The sequence below is a fragment of the Pleurodeles waltl genome, chromosome 2_1 (assembly GCF_031143425.1).
Source record: "Pleurodeles waltl isolate 20211129_DDA chromosome 2_1, aPleWal1.hap1.20221129, whole genome shotgun sequence".
NCBI lineage: Eukaryota > Metazoa > Chordata > Amphibia > Caudata > Salamandridae > Pleurodeles > Pleurodeles waltl.
Window position 1 is genome coordinate 285,995,924 of NC_090438.1, and position 13,854 is coordinate 286,009,777.

Here is a 13,854-nt window from a genome sequence, read left to right on the forward strand (position 1 = left end):
CTTAGCCCTGGAGCAGTCTGAGACTACCGCCACATCAGCATCCACCTTAAGACGTCTAACAATGATTAGGGAGGAGATAAAGCAGTTGGCGCTCGAGGCTGCAAAACACACCTGGAGGGCGTCGGCGGCTCGCATGTATGGATGGGGCGATAAGAATGGCAAACTCCTGAACTGGCTGCCCTCGCGCCCACTAGCCGACAGAATTATCTCCGAGGTCACGGACGAGGCGGGCTCGGTCGCGAGGACTCCCAGTGAAATCGCTGAGAGCTTTGCCTCACACTACGCTCACTTATATGCGGCGCGCCCCTGCCCACTAGCTGAAAGGGATACTCCCCTACTAGACGACATGACCCTCCCCACAATCCCACGTGCGACTAGGGAGATCCTGGACGAGGTCATTACCCTGGCCGAAATCACAACAGCCATATCCGGACTGGCACCAGGAAAAACACCCGGTCCAGACGGCTTCCCGTCTGAGCTCTATAGTAGGTGCGGGGACATTCTAAGCCCCCACCTGCTCAACATGTTGGACGAAGCGGAGAGGATCGGCCGGTTCCCCACCGGATTAGATCAAGCCACAATAGTGGTGATCCCAAAGACCCAACCGCCATCGCGGGACCGCTCGGCTTACAGGCCTATCACCCTGCTGAACGCCGAGATTAAGGTACTCTCAACAATACTTGCTGCCAGACTAAAGGTAGTGCTTCCCTCACTGGTACACCCAGACCAGTGTGGCTTCATTCCTTCTTGCAGCACCAGGCACTGCATTAGGAGACTGCACGTCGCCCTGGCCCAACGCGGCACCTTGACCGGGTCCCCCCTCGCCCTTCTTCTGATAGACTTTGAAAAAGCCTTTGACACAGTGGACTGGTCATATCTAGAGCACGTTCTAATAAAGAACGGATTTGGACCCAAATTTCGGGGTCTTGTAAAACTGCTTTACTCTAACCCAACCGCTCGTGTCCAGGTAAACGGGGTGACCTCCGATCCATTCCCCATCCGTCGTGGGACCCGTCAAGGATGCCCGCTATCACCGCTACTCTTTGCCCTCGCGATTGAACCACTGGCCAAACTGCTGAGAGAAGACCCACTGGTAACAGGTTGGACATGGCCCACAGGCCCAGAAGACCGGGTAGCACTGTACGCGGACGATGTCCTCCTTTATCTATCCAACCCAGGAGAGAGTGGCCCACGTGTCTTAGAACTCACGGACCTCTTCTCGCAGGCCTCCGGACTAACACTTAACCCCAGAAAATCCCTACTGATCCCTCTACACCCCTCTAGGGACTGTATAAGCTGGCAAAAAAGCATCCCAATCTGCCGCAACAGTTTTAAATACTTGGGGGTTTACATAACTCTGCTCCCCGCACTAACATGGGAACTAAATGTCACACCGCTTCTTAAGAAGTCCAAAAAAGATCTCCAACGCTGGCAGAATCTTCCACTTAACACACTGTGGAGAATAGCATTATATAAAATGATGATACTCCCCAGATTCCTATACCTACTGCAGAACTTTCCATACCCAACCCCATGGAAATGGTTCAACGAAATTGAGACTATGGCGCGGCAATTCCTATGGCAAGGGTCCCGCCCCAAACTCTCCTTTCTTACATGTCAAAGAGACATTTACGAAGGGGGACTGGGCATGTCCAACATATACTTTTACTATTTGGCTATGCACCTACTAGTGATTAACGACTGGCTATCTGGAGGGTGGACTGGCCCCGCGTACAGACTAGAACTCCAAACGCTGGGCTACAATGGGGTCTTCAATGCTCTATACGGGAGCGTGATCCCGCAAACCATCCACAAAGTGACCAGGCTGGTTCTCACGGGTTGGCGGGCAGCACAAAGGGCTACGGGGTGGTGGTCACGTCTAACACTATAGACGCCTCTTTGGCAGGGGAAGTGGTTGGGGGGGAGATCTCCGCGCTAGAGGGGTTACGGAAATGGGACATTATTGGGATATCCACACTTGGCGACATGTGGGGCGATTCACAAATCCGGTCATTTGAGGAGCTTCAGAAAACACACTCCTTAAATAACACCCAATTTCACAAATACCTACAGCTCAGACACGCCCTGTTAGTACACGTACGGCCTGGGGACGACATCCCAGAGTATAGTCCACTAGAAGCAAGGGTCATGATGGGATACCTAAACAAAGGAGGAATCTCCCAGATCTACTGTTCTATCCTTACCAACACACCCCCCCCCTTGAGGAGCTTCGCCAGAAATGGGAGGGCTGGGTGGGTCCAATGGAAGACATGGAATGGAGAGAAGCTTTGATGGCCCCTCGAACACTAGCTATATCCACACGATTCCAGTTGTTGCAAACCCTTTACCTACACGCAGCCTACCTTACACCTAAGAGACTCCATCGGGCCAATCTTCGACCCACAGACGAGTGCCCCCATTGTTCCCAACCAAGAGCCGACTTTTTTCATATTGGGCTGGGCTTGCCCAATTATAGAGTCGTATTGGAGGTCAATTATGGGAGAGGTCTCCGAGGTACTGCAATCAACAGTAGAGATTTCCCCGACACCACTCCTACTAGGGGCCCTAGGCGAGATAGGGCTAAATAGGGCGAATCGAACATTCCTGGGAGTGGCCTGCCTTGTGGCAAAAAGAGATATTATGTCAAAATGGAAGGCTACAAAAGCGATGCCCCTCACCAAATGGAGACGAGGTGTTGATTGGTGCGCAGGGTGCGAAAAACTAGTATACGAGGCGAGAGGATGCCCTGACAAATACGCTAGAGTATGGGGACCGTGGGTAAGTCTACTGACCACTTGACCTACCTAGGACAGCAGAACTCTCCAAGCAACTCCCCTAAACCAAAATCACCCAAGGGGCGAGGGGCTCTACTACCTGCAATCCCAGCTCTGCTACGGTTGAGGGACACACTCACACCACACGAGACAACGAGTGAGCAGGTCCCCTCTAAAACCATGAACATAGGGGTTACCAATCCGGGGCTGTAGAGGTGGGACCAAACTCAAACTCAAACTCTAATTGCAATATCAGATTTCATAGAGCATACAGGGACCAGAAACAGGGACGAGCAAGAAGGAAATGACAGATACATATCTCAGAAGGTGTTAGGGTATTGGTATTTGTGTTTGTATTCACTGTTACAATGCATCTTCATTGTGTTTTTGCAATTTATTGTTCATTTCTAAAATAAATAAAAAACTCTTTATAAAAAAAAAGAGTCCATTTGTTATTATGAGAGGTAGGGAACCCGTGAGTAAGGAGGGTGCATGGATTCGGGAAGGAAAAGTTTCAGAATGGTCTGTGGAAAATGTAAAAAAAAAATTATTGGAGGCAAAAAGGATGCATAAGATGAATTATGACCGGAAACAGAATGTGAAATTGGTGCCCGTGAAGGTTGGAGAGTGGGTAAGGGTTTAAAAAAAGTGTAAAGTACGTAAAGGAAAAAGTAGGTTCAGTGAACCATTGAAAGTTACCAAGTTATTTTGTGATTCGGCTCGATTGAGTGATGGGAAGGTGTGGCATCTGAGTTGTTTGGCTAAATGTAAGAATGCGTGTGATGGGGGTAGATTGAGGAATTATGATTGGATGAATGATACTTGGGAAGGAAATATTATTGGAAGAGAAGTGGGGAGATGTGAAGCAAGAATGGAGAATGAAGCGAGAACTGAGAGTGAGAACAGAGGTATTAATTCAGGAGGCAGGATGAGAAGGTTTGGAAGGAATATCAGAACACCAATGAAATTGAGAGATTTTGTACATTGATAATGCTAGAGTTTATTAGTTAGAGTAATATAAACTCGAGTTTATATTGAGTGACTTATCAGAACACCAATGAAATTGAGAGATTTTGTACATTGATAACGCTAGAGTTTATATTGAGTGACTTATTAATAGCGTTACGAGTTGTAGTGAAATGTGTTATCATTAATAGCGTTACAAGTTGTTGTACTGAAATGTATTATTTTTAGTAGAATTACTGTGTTTGTATTATATTTACATGTATAAAAAAAAGAAATGTTTCAGAGGGAAGATGTGTAGTAATGGGCTAATCTGGAATGTTATGAATAAGGTTCTAAATGGGAACTCTCCTGATCGGCAGTTGGAGCTGAGGCCGAGACGAGACGTTTCATGGTGTGCGGGGCTCTTACATGGACTAAGAATAAATGCTTCAAACCTACCAGACTCACGTTCGTTGCTACAGGATTAAGAAGTGTTTTTATAATAACACAGCTGATGTTCTAAGAAAATGTCCCTACGTAAGGATGTGTATTTTCTACGAATGTTGGAGACTAAACTTCTACTAAGTTCACCGGCAATGGACCAAACTGTAGCCATGACTGAAGCACAAAGTGATCAAGAATTTTTTGTTTGAGAACACAGTGCTGGGCTAAGCGGAAACAATTAGATAGATGAAAATAAAACAAACCTTAAAACTGGTTAGTGTAAAAATAACAATGCGAAGCCGAATAAAATATGTCTAGGTCAAAGTGCACAGCGGCCTAGTGTGTTAAACTAACGTGCATGGAGCTATAACTAAAATGGCTACACAACACCTCAACCCATCAGGCACTGTCATTTTATTTGTCTGGTATTCCTAAGGTGTTGCTGCTGAATTTTTATAATGCTAAGCTTCCCCTATTTGATGTCTGTAACATACAGATGCTGGGCTTCTTCTTGAGAAGCATGAGTGGGACTAAACAGTACAGGGCTAATTTAATAATGGTTATCAATTTTAATGTTTACCAATTCGGGGATCCCAGGGTGGAAGGGGATCATGCCAATAGTTGCATGTCTTTACGTGCTGGCCTGCATATGGAACATTCCCACCAAGGCTCACTTTTAAATGGAATTATGAATGAATTCAACCTGGTTTTATCTTTTGACAAGATTAAAGCTTATTTTGAATGTGAACGTGAGCTTATAAGTCAACTTATGCCAATTGGGGGTAACTAATTCAACATACATTTTGTAAGGGGTTAGAACACTGGCACTGAGTTCTGATTAGGCAGCCTCGGTGCACTGTCAGTCAACAAACCAGCCTCACTAGTCCGAATCCTGGGGGTGATCATGCTAAAAGGCATTCCCTTACAGGCACTTTAGTCTGTTGTGCAATTCCACTTCTATTTTCTCTGATAATATGCCTCATCTCCTTTAGATGCCTAGAAGGCTGTTTTATTCTCTCTTCCTGTCTTGTCCTTTTTGTGCTGCTTCCTCTCCTTGGTAGTTTATTTTCTTGTGCTCCGTCCAATATATGTGCAATAACGGTGTTTATGCCCCATTCCTTTTATTTGTGCAGAACTTGTGCTGATTTTCTTCCCATTTCCCCATTTGTGGTTCCGATAGTGCACTTAAAAGTGCCCATCCCCATTTGTCGGATTTCTTTATCACTCTCTTGTTGTCCCCTTTGCTACCCTGTGGGACCAACCTCATAATCAGGTGCCTATTTGTGCAAGCCATGTCCCTCTGGGAACGTGGCTTGAGCTGAGTGAGGGTGTGGTCTGGACACAGACTGGGAGACATTCAGATTTAAAGAGCCTTGCCTCCTGCCGAGTCTGTCACATACTGCCAGCTTGCCATGTCAGGTCTCTCATGGCGCTCACTTTCAAGTTTCACGCCAGGTGTCTGGAATATCTTCTCGTGGTGATGTGCCCCTCTGTTGCCTCCTCTCTGCAGTCTTCTTTTGCTTTCTCCTTCCTTTCAGGACTCGCTCTCCAGGTCCTCTGCTCCTGGCCTTGTGCGGCATCCTGGAAAAATCCAGAAGAAAATTCCATCTTTATCCTTTCTCTCACGTCTACTCCCTGTCCTTTCTCTCTGTGTATGTCGCTTTTCTGATTTTCGTTTTTCTCTCCCTGAGGTACCACGCTGTTCTCGAGGACCAGACAAAGAAAAAGCCATCCGCCAGCATCGGTAAATCCTCCCACTCACCGTAACCCACTCTCATTCGCATCAGAAGACTACTCAGACCTATGACATTCAAAATCCACAAGTTAATTTTGTCTTCTTATCCAATGAGTTTCTATTTTCTCTTTATGGTAAACTAGCCTATCTGTGTCCACTTGCTCTGAAATAGTTAAATGAACTATCGTAAAAAAACAAACCCCTCCTCTGACACCCTGGGCTCAATCGTGGGCATCCCTTCAGCTGTACTCAGTGCAATCTGTTAGGAAATTCACATAATATAGTGAAGTTGTACATAAAAATATCATCTGGCGTACAGTGTATCCTAAATATTGTTTACAAAAATACTCTTATATTTAAATGCACATACATCCGGCCGTTGTTCTTTGTAAGTGGCATTTACACTCGGCTTCCATCCATGATAGCACAAAGCATGAAGCAGTGGGTTAATCCAGTTCAGCTACTGGTTCTCGTTCCCTCTGAGGGCATCTGTCTAACAACATGCAGATCCCCGTGAAAATGAATATGCTTCACTACCAGGACTAGTACTTACGTTTTTCATTTTCTCCTTTTATAGGTCCTCTTTTTTTTCATTATACTTTTCTTTGTTTTTATTTTTACTGTAGAGCATAACACAGCTCCACAGAACTTAATGCCTCTGCAGTGCGTCACATCTTGCTGGCCACTGCCTTTTAACCAGGTGAATGTCTTGGACTGATCCTTATTTTACCATTCAAAGATGCCCAATATGTTGATTCCATTTTGCTATTGCAAACGCATGCCCACCATGTTTAGCATGTTTTCTTTTTTTTAATTGTATTCTTTTCTCTTGCATATTTTGTTGAGTTTACGTGTGTATTTTAATGTGGTTGTGTAACTAGCTGAATTGGGTGCATGAATGCAAAGATGAGTAACAGAGTACATGTGTATTATACACTGCTGACCATGCTGTTTTAAATGTTTGGATGTATATATCCCCTCTTCATTTAAAATCACTGTCATCGATATTGATGTGATCTGTGTTATATAAAGAACTTCAAAATTAAAATAGTCAACATCTGAAGGATTATGTGGGATGCCGGGCAGCAGGGCATGGCAAACTCCGGGGAGTATGCAATAAACCCCTAATCATGACAGAACCTAAATGAAAGAGGCCCTCCTACTAGTTCTAGAGGGTGGGCCAGGCCCTCCCAAAATAGCCCTGTGGTCCACCCAACGCCCATTCACAAGTAGAAAACAATTATTTGTTTTTTTACTTAATGAAACACGTAACATAAAACTGCAGCACTGCCATTAAAGCCTAATGCCTTTGGCTACCATAAGTGTCTGTGGTGATTGTTATTACTGTACAAGTGTAAATTGGTGGTGTCTGAGATACCCCCACTATATCCAGACTACAATCTGACCCAATATTTAAGAGATTAAAACAGTTTTCTGGCAGAAACAATGTTAAGGAGTTCAAGAAAAGTGATTTAAAATGTGCAGACAATCGGTAAATATATATCTTAATAGTGGTTTGTTTTATTTTCTTTCTACTGTGACGGTATTCCTAACTACTTATTGCAAAGGTCACTGGAATAATGTGACCAAGGAAAAGCAAATTACGCTGCAATATTATGTGACAAGAAAAGGCATATTATGCTGCTTAAAATGGCACATTTTGTGATAGTATTTCTTCATTATTTTTACATTTTTATATTTTAACACTGTCTTGGCAAAGTTTACACCTTGTTAGTATCAGTTTAACACCAAAATACAGAAATAGGCATCTGAAAGGTGATTAGTCTACCTCTGTGAAGAAAATTCCACTCGTCACTGAGTTTTTAGGAATTTTTGGTCCATTTGAGTTAAAAACATTTTACATTTTTTGTTTAAATTTGCAAAGTATGCATTAGAAGATGGATTTTGTGACAAATTTGGCAAATCCTTAATCATGCGAAATACCCTGCGGCTGCAGAATTGCATAATTCCAGTGACTGTGCTCCTGGCACAACATTAAGCAAAAAAACACTGAAAATAGCAAAGTTTTGACTCAAATGAAAAGACGTGTCTAGTTTCACTAACACAACACTGATACAGAATGGGGAGGAGCAGAACTAGTGTTTGTTATATAAAGACAAGCACTGGCAACAATTCCACGGCAGCACTGGCCACATGTGCTGTCATTGTCCTGCCTGGTCTCAATGCCCCGAGGTGCTCAGTGAAGGCAGAGCTCGCTAATATAATTAGAAGGAACTAATAAAACAGACACCTCATATTGCGGCACTGGTGCCTGTACGTTTATTCTCTCTAAACAAATCCTCTCATTTTGTCACATGGACAGACTGAAATGGATTTTAGTCAGGGCCACTGGAATTACTAAAAACACGGTCACGTGTTGCTGCAGAGTGGAAGGCCTTAGGCAAAGGTTTACACGTCACTTTTCATCTGCTTAATCTTGTACTTTAAACTGGTACTAATGAGGTAAAACCTTTTTTCCAGATAGAGTTAACTTGTAAAAAAGGCCAAAATAATAAAATAATACTGCCTTCCATTACTCTGCCAAATGTTATCAACGCTGCTGCATAATGTGATCCTTCTGTGAGGCATAACTCCAATTGCATTGATGCTGCTATTACTCCTTCGGGTCCTAAACTGATGAAAGGGAGATGGGTGAGGTAGAGAGAGGTGAAAGTGAAGCAGAGAGACGGAAGGGAAATAGGGTGGAGGCTGAGGCAAGAGGAGGGAGGATAGTGAGAAAAAACAAGGATGGTGAGAGGGAGAGGAGGAGGGTGAGTCACAAGGACAGAGGGGAGTGGGCAATGGTGAGAGGAGGGTGAGGGACAAAAAAAGGAGGAAGAAGGGTGAAAAAGAGAGGGAGAAGCGTGAGGTAGAGAGAGAGAAGGGTGGGTGGAGAGAGAAGGAGGCTGTGGAAATAAAAGGGTGAAGTGGAGCAAGACTAAGTTGACACAAAGTGACAGGGTGACGAGGTCAGGAGAGAGAAAGTAGGATAAGGAGCGAAAAGAGGAGGGCGAGGTGAGAGAAATATGAGAGTGAGCTGCAGAAAGAGAAGGACAGAGCACAGAAACTGATGGATAAGGTGGAGAGAGAGCAGGATGATGTGAAGAGAGTGAGCTGGAAGAAAGTAGTGGGTGATCGTGAAGCCAGAAAAGAGGAAGGCGAGACAGAGAGAAGGCAGGATGAGGTGGAGAGAGCAGAAAAGATCAAGCCCCTAGATTTAAAGATCTTGAAATATGCAGTGTAAAATAGTAGACAAAACCTGGCAGTGGCCCACCCATGGTTCTTCATGGCCCTGCCAGATCTCGAACCATGTAACTGGCCTGTCCATGTCTTTAAACGTTTCTTCTTGGGATTGTTTGCCGACATATTTAGACACTTACGGTGTCCTAGATTTGTCTGACCACAACATGGTGCGCTTATTCAAAGTAACCCCACCGCCCCCACTCTGACAGTACATCATAAAAAGACTTGAAAACAAATGAATCAGGAGACCGTGCCAGGGTTCCTGGAAAACTTGCACAAGATACTATTGAAATGAGGTAGCTTTCTACTGGTTGAAAATGACCGTCGGAGGCAGCATTGCGAGAAGCGTTATTGTGCAGCTTCCACTGTGGGCTATGAACTCCTCCTGACATCCTGTTGGTGCAGCGCTGGCTCCGAGGAGGCCGGCGCTACTGATTTGTGTACAGTGGAGCGTCGGCCTCGGCCCCCTCCTCCCCGCCAGCTTCAGACGTCACAGAGCCGCTTCCCTGCCAGTTCCCTGCTCCTCCAGTATCCCGGCAGCCCAGGGCCGGACTGTCAGCGGCGCAGGACAAAGAGCTCGTGCCCAGCATCAGTAGCAGCCCCCGCAGCGGCCAGGAGGTAAGAGCCGCAGTCACGGCTTCCGCCAGCGGCTTCATCCCCCCCTCCCTCCACTGTTCGCCTGCTCTTTTGTTTGCTTTGTTGTTGTGCGCCTGCCGAAGCCTCTCCACCTTTACACCAAATTCAAACGGTGTTCCTTACGCTGCACCCGGGCGCCCGTGACCCTCGCTGCCCTGGTAACTCTGACATCCTGTTAAGCACCCTTCTGGTCACTCGAGTCCTGCTGACCACTCCCATGCAACCAGGCTCTTCATCTCTCTTGTGCTCGTCAAACAAACCCTTAGTCACTCTATTCCTTGTGCACACCCTAGTCTAGTTCACTAACACCCCTCTTGTAGATCACATCATTGGCCACTTGCCTCATTGCTGTACAGTCCAGTCACTGACTATTCCTGTACAATAAAAATACAAATCTGGTCATCTGCCCTCGTGTCTACACCCCAGGGCACTTCGATGCAGCTCGTCTACCCCCTGTAGGGTACACTCAGGGCCAGTGTCCTTCTGTACAGAACCGCAGTGGCCACTTCTCCCTTTCAGTATAGCACTGCCTTTATTACTTTATACCCTGCAGCACAGCAATCTTCCTATAACGCATGGCCACTCAATTGCCTCCACAACTCGTCAGATCTTCTATTCTCGCATGCCACAAGCTTAGTCGTTGTTCCTCTCCTTTTTAGGACTGCCCAGATATCTCGGCCTCTTCCTCCCTGTTCACTGTGCCGCCTTCCACACAAATAGAGCCCTAAATCATCAGCCCCTTGTACATGGCACTGTACAATCATTATTCCTTCGTTGCTCTGGCCAGTCTCCCGAAAAGCACGTTTTAATGTCTATGTCCCTCGTTAGCTATACAGCACAAATCTGGTTATGCTGCCCCCTTTTCCAGCCCTTTGCAATGTTCACAACACTTTCCTGGCCATTCTGCCCACTCTCTGTACCCTGCAGACATGCGTTATCAGTGTGGCCCTCATGAACACCGGAGACATGATTCCCCCGCCTACTCTTGTACTGCAGAGCCCTTGTGTGCATCACAGTCCTCTCAAAGTCCACCCCCTTCACGTTGCAGCACAGCCAAGGCAAGTGGCCACTACACTCTCCTGGCTCTATGGCACAGCCCAGCCTGGTAACCCCCCGGTCAAATTAACCCCTTTTGTAGAGCACTGACCTGGTTCCGTTGCCCTTCCTTCACGCCATCGCCGCGACATTTCCCCCTTCATTGCCATAATTACTGTGCAGTGTGCACCTTGGTAACTGTCTCTCATCCAATATCCACACCCAAACATAGTACAGCGCACTATACCCCGATTTCTGGTGACTCCGCCCGCCCCCTGAAGCTCATGCCATACTACCCATGTACATTGGTGGGGGTACTGGTTGTGTCTTTCACGATGGCCGTGGTGCCGCTTTGTAGGTTGCATGGGCCTGTGCCTCGGTGACCCCTGTTCGGTTGGACTCGCTGACAGGCGCGTTCACGCGTTTGTGTCTGTGCGGAGAAAGCGTAGCCCTGAGCCCGTTGTTGTTGTTGGCTGCGACGATTTCAGTGAACTATCAGGCTACCCACTGACCATACCGAGCCCCACGGCTGGGAACCAGGAAGTTTAATCACCAACCTTCAAAAAATCTCAAGACTCCATTCATACAAATTAGGAACGATGCTACTGTTGTTGAGTGAGGCACACAACTAACCACAACACAGTATTAGAATGCATCCTATAGACTCCCTTGCCCCTGTAGTTTGTGTGGTTGGGCTTCCACTGTTTGTCTGTGGGCGCTAGACAGTGGTTCTTCGCCTGCTTCCAGCCGCACCAACGGTGCTTTAGCTTGAATTGAAATCAGCAGCTGCTTCCGACTCCCACAGCCAGGGCCCCGGCCTGCGTCGCTGCTGACGTCACCGCCAACCTGACACACATTGCACCAGTGACCGGGCTGTAAACAAGCCGCGCACGTGACTAGCCACGTGGCGGTACTATGCGCGTCACAGCTAGGTTGGAATGTGAGGTCCCGGGAAAGAGGAGCTAGTGCCTCGCAGAGGCGTCACAGTTCCGCGACTTCACGGGGAGCTGCCACTGTGCCCCGTGACCATGTCCCTGACCCCGGTTACCCTTCTGTGTGAATGGACACGTTCCTCACAGCACACGTCACTGCCAATTCACGAGCTCATCCTTAACCAAGCAGCAAAACTTTGCTTACGCATTATGAGACCTTACCCAGAGTGCAACGACGTCACCCTAGATGTAATTTCATTGACTAACCCAGTATGTTCTGGGAGTTGTAGCCCTGTTTCTATTTATCTGGACTGAGGTTCTAAATCGCAATGGTTTGCGGAAGGAGACTATGGGCAGAAATTCAGGTTTTAGGGCGACGTATTAGATCACTAACTCAGAAAGACCATTAGATATCCATACCCCAGAATACTAGCACATTGGAGAGTTTAGAGTAGCCTACAGTCACATTCCCACAGGCAGAGGTCGATGTGAGTTGGATCTAACATATCTGAGTTCTACTTCCACATTGTTTGTTAAACATGCCCATTTCGTTTTACAAAAACTATTCTTGTAGTTCCAGAATTTTTGTTATCACACCCCCGTGGTACAGGCTACTCTAACTTGAGATTCAGCCCACTGAGGGATGTGGAACAAAACCATCAAACATTCTGTGGAGAAAATGACTCATTGTTTTTATAATATGTATTCTACATATAGCGCTTTTACAAAACGCCCTTTGCCTATTACATTTATGAGTGCGATGCAACTATTCCCAAGGGAGAATGAAATGCATTTAACTGACTCGATGGAAATATTAACAGCATGGTTGACCTTTCTAGGATCTAAACCGCACCATGCTGGAAAGTCACGCAGCAGCAAAGAGTGCATAGCCGACCGATCCTCATTAGACCATATTATCAATGTAAATTAGTAGATGGCACTATTAGTTGCAGTGTGTGGCAACATCCTACGAAAAACTTTGAGCCCTAGTGCTCATTTTCTTACCAACCAGGCAATGACTGGGGAAGGATGAAATGTGCACTGGAAAAAACGATGGACGCCTCACTCTGACATCAGGAACACTTTCCAGCCTGGGTGTTTAAACTGCAAGTAGCAGATTCGCCTAGCTGTTTAGTGCAGGAGAGTCCCGATTTCATTAAAGACAATGGAGGCAAATACTATTCTATCTCTTTTCATGCTTTATTTATACATGACATTCTAAGAAAACAAACAGTCCTTCATTCTCAGGCAGGAGTTATTAACTTCAAAGACACCCCGCACTATAAATAGGCGTGGTTCCTAACAAACTTCCTCTTTTCATGACGTGCTGGGATAACAGACCGTGGAGAAATCTAAATATAGCAAATAACAAAAGAACAAGCGACAGACAGCCAAAGCAATTACCCCTTCCATTAACCAAAGTCCTCAGTACAAATGTCTTTCTTAAAGGCGGCGTTCCTTTTTACCACTCTAATCAGGCTTTATCCTTTAAGCTGACGTCTGATTAGGTGACACTGGTAGAAATAATACGAAATAGCTACTTATAAAATGGCAGAAACGAATATTTATTTACTATGGTAAATAAAACCAGGACTCTCCTTCACTAATTGCTAGGAGAATCTGCAATTTTATTAACAAGTCAGGAGGCTCTATTATGCAGTTTAAAGCGTCCCCACCGAATCCATTGCAGCATGGATTATAATAAGTTTTAAATGTAGAAACCCCGGCACTAGCCCAGGAGGTGTTTGAAGTTCAAGGTTCTCTTAATAAAATGCGCACGAAAGTGATCTCTGGCTACATCTACCAAAGCCATTACCACTTTTACCTCCCACTTAGCATGGCTGATGACACCGGGCAAAGAGTTTCCGCACTGCGATAAATAACTGCGGACTGCCATCCTAAACTGTTGTTGAAGACATCTTACCACTCACAGTTAAGGGTGTAAGGGAAAAGAAGGAAACTCAATAGCAGCAAAGTAATTATTGGGACGCCTTTTAATTGTAAAGTGTACCCCAAACATATGCCCTTTCAAAAGAAACCAAACATTACAATGTTACTAATTATGCTGCCAGACACTTGGATGATAATTTATCATTGTTTTCCAAGGACC

The 13,854-nt window shown here is 45.7% G+C and overlaps 1 protein-coding gene across 1 annotated transcript in view; it reads left to right on the forward strand.

Moving 5' to 3' along the window:
- Positions 1-9,511: 9,511 nt before the first annotated feature.
- The window catches only part of MOSPD1 (motile sperm domain containing 1), a 158,820-nt gene continuing 154,477 nt past the window's right edge, over positions 9,512-13,854 (forward strand). Inside the window, exon 1 of the mRNA XM_069212487.1 lies at positions 9,512-9,759. The gene's annotated coding sequence lies outside the window, so the exon portion shown is untranslated. The remainder of the gene's footprint in view (positions 9,760-13,854) is intronic.